Source organism: Leuresthes tenuis, unplaced genomic scaffold, assembly GCF_036924035.1.
Source record: "Leuresthes tenuis unplaced genomic scaffold, fLeuTen1.0.hap1 SCAF_18, whole genome shotgun sequence".
Lineage (NCBI taxonomy): Eukaryota > Metazoa > Chordata > Actinopteri > Atheriniformes > Atherinopsidae > Leuresthes > Leuresthes tenuis.
In genome coordinates this window covers 23295386-23313705 of record NW_027325372.1, presented here as the reverse complement: position 1 = coordinate 23313705, position 18320 = coordinate 23295386, and the positions used below count along the sequence as shown (strand labels likewise).

The 18320-nt window shown below is 43.9% G+C and overlaps 1 protein-coding gene across 1 annotated transcript in view; it reads right to left on the bottom strand.

The window, feature by feature from the left end:
* Positions 1-6925: 6925 nt before the first annotated feature.
* The window catches only part of top2b (DNA topoisomerase II beta), a 505727-nt gene continuing 494332 nt past the window's right edge, over positions 6926-18320 (bottom strand). The window contains exon 32 of the mRNA XM_072370581.1: positions 6926-6940. The gene's annotated coding sequence lies outside the window, so the exon portion shown is untranslated. The remainder of the gene's footprint in view (positions 6941-18320) is intronic.

Genomic DNA, 18320 nt, shown 5'->3' with positions numbered 1-18320 from the left:
TTCTACTGACATGCTCTGTCCTGTACGTGCATTTTGACACATTGTCCTAGTGCATCTTACCTGAATGGTCACCGTCCCCTCCCCACGGCAGTCCGCGTTTTGGGGATATCCCAGCCAATGTTTACCCATTGACTCGACCCCTATTTCTTCTGTTAACACATAATCATATATATCTGCTTTGACATGCATTATATGTTTAATTTCCCCATTGTCACTATCTATTATCCCTCTGTCAGTGGCTAATGTGGTCATTGCCAAAGCGCATGTGTCTAATGTGTGTTGCGGGGTGACTGTGTGAGGATTAGGCGTGGTGGTCACTATGATTTCCCCCGTTGTTAATCCACAAAGGGTTAACACCAACATGCAGCTAATCTGAATCAGAGGCAAACCAGTCCCGCCCCGGCGTGGGCGGATATGTGAAAGTTTGCGGGTCAGACGGGCCTGGTACTTCCTCTTGTGGTGAAAGTGGCGATGGGCATGCATGTGAAGGGTCATCTGATGAACGTGCCACACCACCATCAGAACCCTGTGTGTGTTGCGAATGGTGTTCTTCAGGTGCTGGTGGGTCGTCTTGAGGCACCACCTGACTTGCAGGAGCACCTGTGTCAGTAAGAGGGTCACTGGGCCTGTCAGGCGTCTCAGTAGCATGTGAATGCTCCGAGTCGCTGGATTGCAGTCTGTGCCGACGGGCTGACAAACGGGCTGACCTTCTGACAGTGATTCAGAACTTGAGGATGTCGGTGTTGGACTGGAACTGGTGCCTTGAGGGAGGCTGTGCGCTGCCCTTTCAGCATGCTCAGACCCCGACGGTTCTGGAAAGTGTCCAGGTGGGTCTGGTGGCCTATGGCGGGTGCAGTGGTTCTTGTGGAACCAGAAGGGCTTACCTGCGACCTTCAATGCAGTGGGAGTAGTGAGCACAACCTTAAAGGGTCCCTCCCTACGTGGTTCGTTCCACTGACGCCTAAACACCCGTATGAACACCAGGTCACCAATTTGGACGTCGCGAACGTCCAGGGGAATGTGCGTCTCGTCTTTGCCGTGGCTTCTTTCACCTGTTGGAACACAAGTCTGTGGATTTGAGTTAATGCACGTAAATAGTCACCCAACTCACGTTCCAACTGAGCCATGGCAGGCCCCTCCAGTGGTCCCCTAGTTTGTGGGAGAGGCATGGGACGCCCTGTAAGCATCTCATGAGGAGTTAGATGGGTTAGTCGATTAGTTTGGGAGCGCATTGCCATCAATGCCAGGGGTAGAGCATCTACCCATGTTAGTTTGCCATTGCAATCAGCCATGATCTTAGCTATCTTGGTTTTCAAGACACCATTGGCTCGCTCCACAGACCCCTGAGACTGTGGGTGATAAACACATCCATACTTCTGCTTGATACCTAGGATTTTGAACATTTCCTGTATCACCTGTGAAACAAAATGTGGACCATTATCAGATGAGATGGTGTCTGGCATGCCAAACCTGGGAAACACCTCTCTACACAGAAATTTTGCTGCAGCCTTGTGATCAGCCTTGGAGGTGGGGCAGGCCTCAATCCACCTGCTGAACCTGCAAACAACAACCAGCATGTATCTTTTACCTTGTACCCAGTCAATCATGTCCACATAATCCATAACCAGATGTCGAAAGGGACCATCTGGCATGGGAATGTGAGCCAAAGGCTTGGTGAACATTTTGCGGACATTGTACTTTGGACAGTGAGGACACATGGCAAGTTCTCTATCAACCATCGGTGTCATGTCTGGCGACCACCACACAGCTTGCAGTTTTCTGATAACTTGGGCCCTAGAACAATGATCAGGTTCATGCATCTTTTTAATAGCAATCGGCAGCAGAGATAGTGGCAAAACAAAATGCCCGCGGAAACCCCGCCACAACCCTAGATGGGGGTGTGATGTCCGAACAGCTCCCCTTTGAACCCACAGGCGTTTTTCTGCCTCCGAGACCTTGTTCTGTGCTTCTATCAGCGAAGCTAGGTTTGTTATGGGTGCACAATCTTCTTCAAACAGAATTGGTCCCTGCACTGCCTGGCCTGTCGCTTCTTTGGCTGCCGCGTCTGCCAAATTGTTGCCTACCGCAACGGGTGAGGTGTTGTTTGATGCGCTGCACATTTGCCATTGGCTAACGATGTTGGAAGTTGTATAGCCCGAATCAGTTTGATCACTGCTTGTCCATGTGCCACAGGGGTGCCATCAGTACGCACAAACCCTCTTTGTTTCCAGATACTGGCGTTTATATGGCACACTCCATAGCCATACCCACTATCTGTGTAGATTGTTGCCCTTTTGTTAGCTGCTAATTTACAAGCTGCTGTCAGTGCTTTAATCTCAGCCAATTGGGCAGAACAAGGCTGGTCCAGACTCACTGATAGTAGTTTGGTGAAGGAGCCATCAGGATTAAGTTGGACAATTCCATACCCAGCCTTGTTCCCTGTCTCGCCCCTGACACATGAGCCATCAACGAACAAGGTCAGGTCGGACGGAATAGGGTGATTGAATAAATCATCCCTGACTTTCATGAAGGTGTCCGTCTCCTTGAGACAATCATGGGGCTCACCTTCTGTTGGCAAAACCATTCTCGTGGCCGGGTTTATGATAGTGCATCTCAGCACCGTCAGGTCAAGTCCGGAAAGCAGGATCTCATAACCTGTTCGTCGTGCCTGGGTTATCACAAAGCGTGGGCTTGTGAGCATTGCATGCAGTTGATGTGAGGTGTATAAGAATATTGGATGGCCCATAGTGATAACAGAGGCCTTTTTGTATGCAAAAGCGGCCGCTGCTAGCCCCTGGTAACAGGGCGGCAGCCCTTCTTCCACACAATCTAACTTTGTGCTGTAGTACGAAATTGGTTGTTTACCTGTTGGGGTTTCTTGCATCAATACTGCGCATGCATACCCTTGCTTTTCTGCCACATATAGATGGAATGATTTGCCATAGTCTGGATTGGCTAGAGCTGGGGCAGTCTGGAGGTCATTTTTCAGCAGCTGGAAAGCCCCTTCTGCCTCATCAGTCCATTGCAGCTGGGTCGACTGTTGTCCTTGTCCTGCTGCACGGATCAAAGCTCTCAATGGTGCCGTTTTGAGAGCGTAATCACAAATCCAGGGCCTGCTGTAGCCTGCCATACCAAGAAAAGACAACATGTGACCAACAGTTTGAGGTTTAGGCGTTTTACTGATAGCTTCAAGCTGGGACGGTGCAATTTGTCTTTTGCCCCCACTTAGCTGTCTGCCCAAGTACTCTACCATTGTTTGGCAGAACTGCAGCTTTTTCTTACTCACTTTGTGTCCTCCTTCTGCCAGAGCTGTCAATACAGCGATGGAATCTTTCTCGCACTGTTCTTTTGAGTCAGAGCAAATCAAAATGTCATCCACATACATTAAGGTGGTGGACTGTATGTCCAAGTGACTGAGATCATGTGCAAGAACGCGATTGAAGATGGAGGGAGAGTGTACAAATACTTGTGGCAAGCGAGTGTATGTGTATTGTTGACCCTTGAACGTGAATGCAAACAAGTGTTGGGAATCTGGATGCACTGGTACACTGAAGAATGCAGAGCACAGATCTATCACCGTGAACCATTTTGTGCCTGGTGGTATGTTAGACAACAATATGTGTGGATCAGGCACGATGGGCACTTCTTCTGCAACAATAGCATTGATGAGCCTTAAGTCATGCACTAGTCTGTATTCATCACCATTTGGTTTCTTTATGGGGAAGATGGGGGTGTTGCATGCACTGTTTGTTTTTATTAGGACTCCTGCCTCCACTAATCCTGTTATGATGGGATTTATACCATCTATGGCTTCCTGTCTGAGGGGATATTGCTTTTAATACGGCAATCTGATGCCTGGTTTCAAATGGAATCGTTGTGGTTCGACCGATTTCACTATCCCTACATCTGTCTTGTGTTGGGACCATACTTGGGATGGGACTTGTTCTAATAATGTCAAGTGTTCTTCAGTTGTCACCATAAGCCCAACTCTTTCTCTGGATACCTTAACCCTTTCTGCTATTACCTCATCTGCATGTGTGAAAGCGATTTTGAAAAACAGTCCATCTGCGGAGACACTAATCTGGTTGCAGTCTATGGGAGTCCAATCTTTGATTTGTCTTGCAGCTTGAACCATGGGGCCCAAGTCATGTGATTCATACTTGTCAGCAATCAAAAGAGTGACGTGAGGTGTGGAGTTGGAGACTTGAAACCAGTCACTGACATCTTTTCCTGCAAATTTCACAGCTGCAGCTGCTCCTTGAGGTCCTACTATGATGTCTTCGTACTGGACAATCAGTGCTTTGTTGTTAATGTTTTCATCCCAGCTTTTCTCATAGTCCTCGTGAACTTGGTCTTTATCATAAAGCATGGTGCAGTGGAGTGGGAGTGTTGGCTCTTCAGCCATGTCATAGTGATTCATTACCAGTGGACTCCATGCTTCCCATTCATGACGAAGGAAAGAGTCCGGTGTTGTCAGCTTCATCCAGAAAACTTGCGCCTCTGGGTTGTTAGTTGACATCTGTGGAGATCCTGTAGGGGTTGTTAATGGCATCATAGGAACAGACAAGTTATCAGATTTCTCAGACTGGTCGTCAGTCACCTCAAAATAGATACCATCAGGGGTACATTTGATTTTTGCATTAAGCTTGCACAACACATCTCTTCACAGGAGATTAATTGGTGTGTCTGCTGAATATAAAAGAGAAGAATAAATTGTCTTTTCTCCTATCTTCAACGGAACCGGTTCAGTCATTGGTATTATTTGTGTTTTCCCAGAGAAACCTACTGTTTGAATCTTCGACGCTGAGAGGGGAAGGCTGGCTCCGTCTTTTCCTATACAGGAGTATGTGGCTCCTGTGTCTATCATGAGCTGGTGATGCTGGTTATATACAGTTACATCTATTGTGGGCTCAGCATGTGGGCGTTGTGTTAAAATAGGTAAAATCACCTCCCCTTCAGGTTTCTCTGGGCCTCCCTATTGCCAATGTGCTGCTGGACCCATCCATGGTCCATTGTTCTGAAGCTTAGGACCTGTTCCAGCGCTTGGGGGTCCTGAGCCAGGTTGTTGAGGCTCTGGCCATGGGTTGATCGGGCAGTTCCTCTGCATGTGTCCCGTCTGTCCGCACCCCCAGCACTGCAGTCTTGATTGGAATGAGGGTGCTGTTGAGGCTACCTGTGGCTGTGGTTGATATTGCCCGGTTGGAGGTCCCCCAGACGGTCCTTGGGGCCTCCTCCATCTTCCCCGCATGGGAGGGCCACCACATCCTCTTCCTGCTGCAGGCTGCCTCCCCCTTGGTTGAGGTGCACATGGATTGGAGGGATCTGCTGATTCTGGAGTTGACTTGCAGGTGGAGCTGTGGGGTAAACATTAGGCACAACAGATGTTTGTTGAACATGAGGTGATGACATGGTGGGCGTAATAATGGGTGCCTGCATTACCCCTCCTTCGGCTGGTCCTCCCTCCACTGGAGCGGCCACACTTACAGCTGCTTGAGGCTTTGGTCTCTCCCTCTCCTTCTTCTGCTTTGCCAATTCACCTATTTGCAGCTGGGTCAGTTTATTAGCCAGCATCTTACTCTGATCGTCCAGGGCCTGCTTCTCAGCCCTGTGTGCCTTTACATAGTGTATTATATGCTCAGAGAAAACCGGCTAGTCCATTTTCATCAACCCCACCACCGCATTCAACTTATCTTGTACTTCTTTTGGCATGGCGTTTTTCACATACAACAAACAGAGCTTTTGTTGATTCATTGCTATCCGACTCACTCCCCGTCTCAGCCTTCCACATTCTCTGATAGTTATGCAGGAACTGTGAAGGGCTGTCACTGTCCTTCAAACATTCTCTTTCCAGTTTGGCTGGATCCATGCGTGAGGGGTACTTCTCTCTTAGGGCCCGCCACACTGCTGTCCGTATCTGGTCGAACGACACCTCATCGTGGTCGTGGGTATTCATTATTCCAGGACAGTCAGCCATCCTGAATATTTCTGCAGTCGCCTGCCCCGCTGTTTTCACCAGCAGAGCCTTGATGTCGCCACTTCCCAGCTTAATTCCTTCGGTGATTTCTTCGAGCTTCTCGATCCATTTGTCGGCTCCATCTGTCAAAGGAGTTAATTTACTTGCAAGTGTTATCATATCCATGAATGACCAAGGCACGTACCGGTAGTCGTTGTCGGGTCCTTTGGCCAGCAGAGGGTATACTCCAGAGGCTGATTTTGGCCGTGAGGTCGTCCGAGGTGGATTTCTTTTCACTTCTCGATTGCGCAGTTTTATTACATCCCCTCCTTCTTCTGTCTCCAGCAGTATGGCAAGATCATAGGCTACCGCGGGCTCGGCCGTAGTGCGTGGATGCGGTGTACCCCTACTCCTGCGCATCTGCTGATCTTTCAGGCTTACATATTCCTCTCCGCCTTCCTTGCTGTCCAGCTTTCTGTTATCCTCAGCTGAGCTCTCTTCTAGTGTATCTACATGTCTCTCTGACCTCCTTCCTTCTTCCCTTTTGCCGTCCTCATCATCATTATTACCATTTGGATATTCTGTTTCCTCTTCACTTATATATGGTACTGCCTTTCTTTGCCGCATCCGAGACCTGCATTGTTCACTAGTCTCCTTCAAGCGCTGGTACCGTTCTTGCTCTTGTCTTTTCCTTGCCTTTAACATCTCTTCCCTTCTTTCACTGTAACTCCTAGATTCTGTCTTTTCATGCGCTTTGTCAGGTGTTTCTTCCTGTGTTGTTCTCTTTTGTGTTTTCTCTTTTGCGTGGGGATGGACTGGTGAGGCACATGTCTTCCTTTGTCTGCATGACTCACCTTCTGTTTGATAAAGAAATGGTGAAGCCCATTCGTCCCACGGGTTGCATGGCTCTTTTCCTATATGACGGGTAGATGGTGCGGCACATGTATCCCCCGGTTGGTGTGGCTCATCTTCTGTGTCTTCCTCTTCCTCGTTCACTGTAATCTTTATCCTTCCCATAATTACTCCCCCTGCTCTATTCTGCTCTAGCTGCACAAATTGTCCCACTCTACTAGGATTGTAAGGTGGTGGTCTGGGGTTTGTGTTTTTATTTATCATGCGGTTTCTGCTGGCCTCTACCCTGAAATACTACAGGATGTCTCTCTGCTCAGCATTCTTCTGTTTTTTCTTCATGTGTGTTACATCATACTTTTTGTCTTTATTTCTTAACTCTTCTTCCACTTCATCACAGCACCGTGGATCAAAGCTGCCTTCGAGAGGCCATCGATTTTTACCAGATGTTATCCTGTGCCAACTCTTCATACATTGGAGAATTTTGCGCCCGTTTGTTGGATGGGTGACCATGACTAATTTTGCAGGCGTTATCTAATTTTTCTGCTTACTTTTGTTGGCTCCCATGTTTTATGGCAGTTTTATTCTTTTATCACCTGCTTTCCTTCTCACTGCCCCCACTCTACTCAATACAGAGCTGATATCTGCACCTTGGTATTTTTTGTTATAATTTTTGTTACTTTATTAATACATTTTGATTGTTTTGTGCTTAATTGAAATTTTTAGAGGTGATATCACTTATCGTGTGTCAATCGTTATACTACAACGTTTCTAGTGACCATATCTTATTTTATTCATGCTCGTACACTATGCTTACAGCATAGACACCTGTCAACTATATTATATACCTTATTTGCACTTTTTACGACTATTCCGATTATATTTTAACTTTTGTCAATTAATTACACATTAACGACAACATAGGTACATTTTACCACACTTTTTAAAGACAACAATCCTTTTGTTAACTGCAAGTCTCTTCCTTTAACAGTTACTTCTTTTGTCCCCTCCTTTCCTATGGCGTTTATTCCCTAATCTTCCACCGTTATGTCTTAATTACTTAATGTACCCGAGGCTGGGCCCCCTGTCCTGTCTTTTTTTAAACTTTTATTCATGTAATAGTCCTTCCCACTACTCCTGACCTCCCCTTTACATTCATATATCCTGCTAACTATCATTAGTACACATGTCTTTATCACTGCTTGACGTGGCTACACCTTGGTACTTTCCCATGGCATTAATGATTGGCTTGACATTACACAGAGCTAAACCTTGGTACTTTCCATGGCCTCATATCAGGTTTTTTCCAGCTTTTACCTTAGTAAGCGTTTTCTCCTATTCCATTACTTTTAGGGCCCGGTAAACTTACACCACAGTCCAAGGTATTAAAGTACTGCATTCTGTAGTACGCTTGGGCAGTAGAGTGACAATGTGATGTGGCTGGACCAGTGAAGCGCTTCCGAGGCTTCCGCACATGAGGCATCTTGATGGGTTGCAGATTAAGAGATGTCACAACCTGAGAAGCTTTGGAGTACAGCCAGTCAAAGTGCTCTTCAGATCGTTTGTCCTGGAGGCTACTTATCACATGATCTACAGCAGCCAGCATCCCTTATGTTGTTTGGCTTCTCTGCTGCAGAGAAATGTTCAATTCCTCCATTACAGCCATGACATCTTCTGCCAGAATAATGCCAAGAATGGCATTGCCCTTCAAAAAGCTATTTTGAAGGCCACTGGCTTTTGCAGACATTTCCATTGTGGTGGATTGAGACATTTCTTTTGTGGCTGTGAGCACAGATTCATATTGAGTGAGGACAGAGCGCATGGCTGGCTTTCATCTGGTGGGGCATAGAGGCTTTAACGATGTATGCGTAGCTGTTCGATCTGACTTTGCTATAGCTGTGAAGATAGCCTTGAACTTCCCAGACTGATTGAATAAAATGCCCAACTCATGCACTAACTGCATTGCATTTCTTATAATGGGGGCAGATACACAGGCAGCTTGGATGATCAAATTTACACAGTGTGGCCCACAATGAACATATACTATGAATTCCTCTCTGGGCTGCAAGTTTTTGTCAACAAAGCGCAGACAGAAGGACTCTTGCTCAACTCCTGCTGCATCCTGTGTCCCATCAATTATTAGGGAATACTGCACCACTGGCAATGAGTGGATTTCCTGTGTGATTCCGCGTACAATTGTGTTGCTGACGATTTGAGGGACCTCGTTTTGAATTTTGGGGCTCATGAAAGCTTGAAAGTTCTTCATCACCCTCTGCCTTGTACTTAATCAACTGGTGGAAGTTGCCCTCTTTGTTGTCATGCCCCCTTAAAGCATTGCCCTGTCTGGCCAAGTATATCAACCCCCCCACAATCTTCAAGAAACTATTCCTGGCCACCTGCTGCTGCTTTTGCAACTGAGAGGAAAGTTGAGTACTGACAGGCTGTTTTTGGTGCAAATATGTTGTGACCGCTGCTGAATGGCAATTGCTGTCTTCATGTTCAGAGAACCTTTGGAGAGCTTTTTTCCAGTTACTGAATCCAGTTTTAATAAAAGCACGATCAGCCTTACTGGCTAAAGAGGATTTCTGACCTCCAAAATATTTGGAACAATAAAAACAAAGCACACCTTTCAGTGAGGGACTGTAGTGAAGCCATTTGTACTGCCTAAACCAACTGTCCTGAAATTTGATTCTTATTTTTCAGGGACTGAGTTTCAATAAAGCAGGTATTGGGCTGGTGTGGGCAGGTACCAAGCTCCTCCTTATGCTGATCTAAACCTCTGCCTGGCTCCGTCTCTCTTTCCCTGTTAGTCCCCTGAAATATATATATATATATATATATTCAATTTCAATTCAATTCAATTCAATTTTATTTATATAGCGCCAGATTACAACAATTGTCATCTCAAGGCACTTAAGTAATATAGTCCAATTCAAGCCAATTGGAATTCAATTCATTGTAATCATAATCCAATTAATTCATATAGAGCTAATTCAAAAAATTAATATCCTAGCTAAGGAAACCAACAGATTGCACCGAAATGTGTCTTCAGTCCAATCTCCCGTCCTGAGCGTGCCTGTGGCAACTGTGGAAAGGAACGACTCCCTTTTAACAGGAAGAAACCTCTGGCAGAACCAGACTCAGGAAGGGTGGCCATCCGCCTCGACCAGCTGGGGTTTGAGAAGACAGAAAAGAGGGAAAAGAGGGGGGAAAAACACCATAACGCCATTCAAAGGATATCTGTTGGAACAGGGAAACATAGGTTAATAACCACAATAATGTCACATGTACATAAAATCAATTTTGAAATTAAACAGGGGGAAAAAGAGAGCAAAGTGAGGAAAGGTGTGACAGATGAGGTCCCCCAGCAGTCTAAGCCTATAGCAGCTTAACTATGGGATGTTTCAGGATTACCTGAGCCATCCCTAACTGTAAGCTTTATCGAAAAGAAAAGTTTTAAGCCTAATCTTAAAAGTGGAAAGGGTGTCTGCTTCCCGGACATTTACTGGCAGCTTATTCCACAAGAGAGGGGCCTGATAACTGAAGGCTCTACCTCCCATTCTACTTTTAGAAACTCTGGGAACAACAAGTAAACCTGCAGTTTGGGAGCGAAGTGCTCTGTTAGGAAAATATCTTACAATTAAATCTTTAAGATATGATGGAGCTCGGTCATTAAGAACTTTATATGTCAGAAGAAGAATCTTAAATTCTATTCTGAATTTAACAGGGAGCCAATGAAGAGAAGCTAAAACTGGAGAAACATGATCTCTCCTGTTAGTTCTCATCAGAACTCTGGCTGCAGCATTTTGGATCAGCTGGAGGCTTTTCAGAGAATATGTGGGACAGCCCAATAATAAGGAATTACAGTAGTCCAATCTTGAAGTAACAAATGCATGAACTAGTTTCTCTGCATCACCCTGAGACAGGATGTTCCTGATTTTAGCAATATTACGAAGGTGAAAGAAGGCAGTCCTAGAAACCAGTTTTATATGTGCGTCAAATGATAAATTCTGGTCAAAAATAACTCCAAGGTTCCTCACTGTAGAACTAGAAGCCAAGGAAATACCATCTAGAGTAACTATATAACTAGACAATTTCTCCCTGAAGCGCTCAGGTCCAAAGAGAACAACTTCAGTTTTGTCTGAATTTAAAAGCAGACAGTTCTGAGTCATCCAGGTCTTTATGTCTTTAAGACAGGCTTGTAGCCTGACCAACCTGTAGGTTTCATCTGGTTTCATAGATAAGTACAGCTGAGTATCATCAGCATAACAATGGAAATTTATGCCATGCTGTCTGATAATGTTACCTAATGGAAGCATGTATAAAGTAAAAAGAATCGGTCCAAGCACAGAACCCTGAGGAACTCCATGACTTACTCCAACGTGTGAGGAAGATTCTTCATTTACAAGAACAAACTGGAATCTATCAGATAAATATGACTTAAACCAGCCTAATGCAGTTCCTTTAATCCCAATAACATGTTCAAGTCTCTGTAACAGAATGCTGTGATCGATCGTATCAAATGCAGCACTGAGATCCAACAGGACAAGCACAGAAACAAGTCCGCTATCAGAGGCTAACAGGAGATCATTGGTAACTTTCACCAGTGCTGTTTCTGTGCTATGATGCACTCTGAATCCTGACTGAAACTCTTCAAACAGATTATTTCTATGTAAATGATCACAAAGTTGAACTGCAACTATTTTTTCAAGAACTTTGGACAAAAAAGGGAGATTGGATATAGGTCGATAATTAGCCAACACTTCTGAATCAAGAGTAGGTTTTTTAAGTAAAGGTTTAATTACAGCAACCTTAAAAGTCTGAGGTACATATCCTGTCAACAAAGACCGATTGATCAAATCCAATATGGAAGTGTCAATTAAGGGGAAAACCTCCTTGAACAGTCTGGTTGGGATTGGGTCTAACATACAAGTTGATGGTTTAGAAGAGACTATTGCTGTTGTTAGCTCAGAAAGATCAACTGGACAGAAGCTGTCTAAATACAATTCAGGTTCGAAAGATACTTCTAAAGCTGCTCTACTTGATGATACATCAGTGATAATAATGGGAAGGATTCCATTAATCTTCTCTCTGATAGAAACAATTTTATTGATGAAGAATCTCATGAAATCATCACTGCTGAGAGTTAAAGGAATACATGGCTCAACAGAGCTCGGACTCTTTGTCAGCCTGGCAACAGTGCTGAAAAGAAACCTGGGATTATTCTTATTCTCTTCTATCAATAATGAATAATACGCAGTTCTAGCTTTACGAAGTGCTTTCTTATACGTTATTAAACTATCTTTCCAGACTAATTGAGACTCTTCTAAATTAGAGGAACGCCACTGTCTCTCCAGCTTTCTTGCAGTCTGCTTTAACGCACGCAGCTGTGAATTATACCAAGGAGCCAACCTCTTCTGACTGATTACCTTCCTTTTCAGAGGGGCAACATTGTCCAGTGTTGTACGCATTGAAGCTGTAGTGCTGTCAACAAGAGAGTCAAGTTCTACTGGAGTAAAATTTAGGTAGCCATCCTGTGTCATATCAGCACATGGCAGTGAAGAAAAGGATGATGAAATCAACTCTTTAAATCTGGTTACAGCATTCTCTGACAGACACCTTCTATATGTAGAATTCTTCTCAGAAACCGTGTAGTCAAGTAATGTAAATTCAAAAGTTATTAAAAAATGGTCAGACAAGACAGGGTTATGAGGGAACACTGTTAACTGTTCACTCTCAATGCCATAAGTCAGCACAAGGTCAAGGGTATGATTAAGGCAGTGAGTAGGTCTGTGAACACTTTGAGAAAATCCAATAGAGTCTAATATAGAATTAAAGTTAATATTTAGGCTGTCATTTTCAACATCTACATGAATATTAAAGTCACCCACTACAATGACTTTATCTGTACTCACCACTAACTGGGATAAAAACTCTGAGAATTCAGACAGAAACTCAGAATAAGGGCCAGGCGGACGATACACAACAACAAACACAAGAGGTTTTTGTGATTTCCACTTTGGGTGGGAAAAACTGAGAATCAGAGATTCAAAAGAGCTAAAACTAATCTTGGGTCTAGGACTGATTAGTAACCCTGATCTGAAGATAGCTGCCACTCCTCCTCCTCTGCCTGTGGTTCTAGGAACATGAACATTTAAATAGTCAGAGGGAGTTGATTCATTAATGCTAACATGATCCTCCTGCTGCAGCCAGGTTTCTGTAAGACAAAATATATCAATATGATGATCACAAATCAAATCATTCACTAACAGAGACTTCAAAGGGAGAGATCTAATATTCAGCAAACCACATTTAATAGTTTGATGTTTTTGTTCAGTTAAAGTTTTTGTTTTAATTTTTTTTTGCACAAGAGGATTTGCTCCTTTTGTGTTTTTTGATTGAGGGGGGGGCAGCATCAGGTGGGAAGCCGCAGAGAAGTGTGTAAGACTACAACTCTGCATCCTGGTCTCAACCCTGGGATGTCATGTTTTTGGATGACTAATAAATTCGTCCATATTTCTAGAAATGAGAGCCGCTCCTTCCAAAGTGGGATGGATGCCGTCTCTCCTCATCAGACCAGGTTTTCTCCAGAAAGATTGCCAATTATCTATGTAGCCCACGTTGTTTGCTGGACACCATCTTGACAACCAGCGATTGAATGAGGACATGCGGCTAAATATGTCATCACTGGTCAGATTTGGCAGGGGTCCAGAGAAAACTACGGAGTCCGACATTGTTTTGGCAAAATTACACACCGATGCAACATTAATTTTAGTGACCTCCGATTGGCGTAACCGGGTGTCATTACCGCCGACGTGAATAACTATTTTACCGTATTTACGTTTATCCTTAGCCAGCAGTTTTAAATAGGATTCTATGTCGCCCGCTCTGGCCCCTGGAATGCATTTGACTATGGTCGCTGGTGTCTCTAATGCCACGTTTCTGACTATAGAGCTGCCAATTACCAGGGTTTTGTCCTCAGCGGGTGTGTCGCTGAGTGGAGAAAATCTATTAGAAACGTGGACAGGTTGATGGTGAACCACGGGACTAATGCTGCAGTTACATCTGTAGTGACATGGGTGGATAAGAAAATGTCATTACTGTTGATTGTTTTAATAAAGTCAGAGTCAGAAAGTAGTAACGAATTAAAGCGCTGTAGGGTTTGGGACGGGGATCTACTGGGGAGGGAGATATCAATGACAGTTGCATGGTCTGAAATCGAAATCCCTATGGGATTATAAGAGCACGAGCTGACAGAGGGAAGTAGTGTATTATCAGAAAGAAAAATATCGATGCGAGAGAGTGTCTTTTGAACTGGATAGAAAAAAGAGAATTGTCTTGCACTGGCATCTACCATACTGGCATCTACCATACTGCCACTGTCACTTTTTCTGTCATGATCTTAAGATCAACAAAGTGCCAACCTCTTCTATTCATCCCATGTTTACCGTTTACCGAGTGCTTTACCGAGCAGCTTCCAGTCAGAGTGATCACTCCCTTGTGCAGTGTGCCTTATCATCTTCAACTGTGGCTCATCCAGTGTCTTCCCCCATCTCTGTGCTAGTTTATTTATTTTCCTAAGTGGTACAACACCTGCCAAGTTTCCATGTATTCAAGTTTAAGTAAAGTTTTTTTGGACCTTGTCATAATCTCTTCTTACTTACCTTTCAGGAAAACTGAATTAGATCTTTCAGCGCCTTTGCAAATCTCACGATCCAAAGTTTAACAAAGAAAACTGAACAGAAACTATATCATCTTGGGCTCAAGAGCACTTCCAGAAACTACTGTCTGTGGACACAGTTCACTGTACCAATAATAAATGCAGGTGAAGCACTACCACACACAGAGAAAGCCATATGTGAACATGATCCAGAAACACCGCCAAAGGTAAGTGTCAAAGTTAATTTAAAATTGAGTGAGGCTAAGTGGAAAACTGTTTTGTAGTTAGACAAATTGAAAGAGGAGAGCAACCATCCTTCTTGTTATTAGCTCAAAAGGCTGCATCACTGATGGTATGGGTGTTCATTAGTACCTATGGAACCAGCAACTTGCACATCTGGAAAGATACAGGTTTTAGAGCAACATATGCTCCCATCTAGATGATGTCCTTTTCAGGGAAGGCCTTGCATATTCCAACAAGACAATGCTAAATCACATACTGCATCTATTACAAGATTTGGAATCTTACATCAGACAAAAATGGGGCAACATTCTGCTTCCTAAGGTCCAGCAAGGAGCTTCCTTAGTTTCAAGATATATACAGACTGTTGTTAAAAATGGGATGTTACACAACCATGGCCCTGGCCAAATATTTTTGTTGTTGCCATTAAATTTAAGATAAGATAATATTGCACATGAAATTGTCCAATGTCCCGTTTTCAACATTGAAATCTTTTACAATGGTCTGTTGTGAATAAAATATTGATTTAGGACATTTGCAAATCTTTGCATTAAGTTTTTATTTACTTTTTGCACAACTCCTTTGGAATTGGGGTTCAATTGGAATTGTGGAATTTGCAGTCATAAAAACAACTGTGTCATTCAAAAGATGCGTGAAAAGCCCGTATTTAATCATTAGAATTTCTATCCTTCCTCCAATTTAGTGTTATTTTAGTGACAAAGCCAGGTTGTTACCAAGTCATTTCACTGTTTTAACCATATAGCTTGTTATCTTATTCTTTTACATCTAAAACTGAATCAGAAAAAAATGGTATGGTATATTTGCAATAAAAAGCAAAACAACAACAAAATGCACTGATTGTTATATTTAATTTGACCTCAATTTAATTTCAGATGAAACAGTCCAAAAACATTCTAGTTCTGACTTATAATTTAATTACTTTAAACTGGTGGTGCCAGCAAATATTGTGATTAGGATTTGGTACAAAAGTAGTATCCATGACAGGCTGGATCTCTGAGCAGTAGAGAATGTCAACAGATACTTGAAAACTAATTTAACTGTTTTAAAAACAATATTCCTCACAGACAGAAAGAAAGGAAGGGATTTGTATATTTCTTCCCCTACAGTACATCATTAGATGGAGGACATTTCTGTACTTAAAGGGCAGGGGTAAGTCTAACGTAGATACCTGTGAACTCAGATCCCTCAGACAATACTGCGCCAAGAACTGTCAATCATTAAGAGCAGGTCTAAACACACGGGCAAATTTAGTGCCAGAAACTACTACAGTACGAAGTTACAATCATAATTGCCACTTTAAACTTTACAAAAACAAAGCCCTATGTTAAAACTGTGCAGAGGCTGTGCTGACTTCTCTGGACTCTCATCTGGAATGGACCCTCATACGTGGAAATGTGTATTGCTGCCAAACAAAAAAACAAAAAACAAAAAAAAACAGGGCTCACCTCTACACACAGCATGAGCTCTGGAACCAAACTCCTGAAGAGGAGCTGGACTCTCTCATATCCCGGAGTTGCCCAGGGGGAGAGGGTCCAGGTGGGTGTGGGGATACTCACAAGACCTGGCAAGCCCAAACGGGTAGTGAACTGGAAGGTTTGTCACATAAGTTGGGGACATGGAATCTGAATGGACCATGTTCAGGACCTTTATTGAGGATGATAATAATGATAATAATACATTTTATTTATAGGCGCCTTCTGGACACTCAAGGTCAACGTATACTGGTTAAAAACAACACAACACGGCTTCCGGTTTAGCAATCTATGGAGTAGGACGTGACTTTTGGAGCTCCTGCAACATTTCATGATAACCCCTTCCAAACGCACGTTTACTTGGACTGGTTCGGTGTAACTTCTATCCACGACTTTAATTACGACTTTTTGCCAACTAAAATGCCTCCTAAACCAAAATCTGGAAGCTCTTCCTCAACACTGCCACAGCGACCTGCTCCGCCTACTGCATCCCCGCCACATGGTGACTTTTCCCCTCCAGGCGCTGGACTCACGGTCCCCGCTGCCTTCAAAGAGGAACTGCAAGCCTCGCTCAGTAGCGTGAGGGCGGCTATCTTCAAGTCTGAGCTGCAGGCGGCTCTAAGCGTGAATCTCTCATCCATCAAAACGGAGCTGCTAGCAGTAAAATCTGATCTATCTGGCAGTATTACCAACATCCAGTCCGACGTGAATGCTCTGAAGAATACCATAGGTGAAATGGAAACTTCACTTTCTACCTGCACGGACGACATCATCACCCTCCAGGCTAAAGTGGAACACCTGTCGGCGGAGCTGACAAGAGTGGATAATAAATGCGAGGATCTTGAGGCGAGATCACGGCGCAACAACATAAGAATTTTAGGTGTTCCCGAGGACTCACCTAGCACGTCCACGATGGCATCTATTTCCACTCTGCTCAGGGATGCTCTTAAGCTAGAGAAATAGCCTCTCTTGGACCGCGCTCACACCCTCCAGCCGAAACCTAAACCCAGTGAACGTCCTCGCCCCATTATTGCTCGACTTCACTACCATGTGACTGTTTGGATATCCTGCGCCGAGCCAGAATTCAACAGCGGTCGCCCCTGCCCACGCTGCCGTCAACGACGTTCGGCACCGGCTCCTTGAGGTACCGGGGTTACGTTTTGGACTGCTATACCCGGCGCGCCTCCGAGTCACACATAATGGCGCTGAGAAGGAGTTCAAAACACCGGAAGATGCCATGGCTTTCATTAAGACACTGCGCGATTAAGAACACAGGAAAGAGGTAATTTGGACATTTGTGGATTGACTGAGAATATCTCTTTTCTTTTTTTTTTTTTACACCGACCGATGTGTCTTTAGTGGATCTGTTCATGTGTGCCTTGTTATTAATAATTGTAAAGTTTGCAGGAGCATAGCCTATGGTTAACTATTGCTTTTGGATCAATAGCTGTAAGTTTTCTGTTAGGGATTCAACACCTTGTAGAGTTAGCACCGGGTTCTCCATCCTTGGTTTAGCTCATTATGGTCATTATTGCTTTGTTTTTTAATAGGCTGTAAATGGCCACTAATACCTGTAAACCCACTCGTTGGCTCATCAGTGAGGTTTGTAAGCTGGAATATTAAGAGCATGGGGAGCCCCATTAAGAGATCGAGAGTATTCGCTCACTTGAAACGACTTAATGCCGACATAGTGTTTCTGCAGGAAACCCATATGCGTAATACAGACCAGTTGAGATTGAAATGTCTATGGGTGTCTGAGGTGTTTCACTCAAATTTTAACTCAAAAGCTAGGGGGGTGGCCATTTTAATAGGTAAATCTGTTCAGTTTTCATCTTCCAAAGTTAAATCCGATAGAAATGGCAAATATGTAATCCTATCAGGCACTCTGTCTAATGTTCCTGTATTGCTGGTTAATATTTATGCCCAATTTTGACAACCCACACTTTATGAATACTCTGTTTGAACGTCTCTCTTCTTTACACAACAACTTCCTTATATTTGGAGGAGACATGAACTGTGTTACAGATCCCACCTTAGACCGCTCAAATCCAAAAACCTTGACTCCATCATTGATGTCAAGATCCCTTTCTGATTTCACGTGTAACAATGGCTGCATAGATCCCTG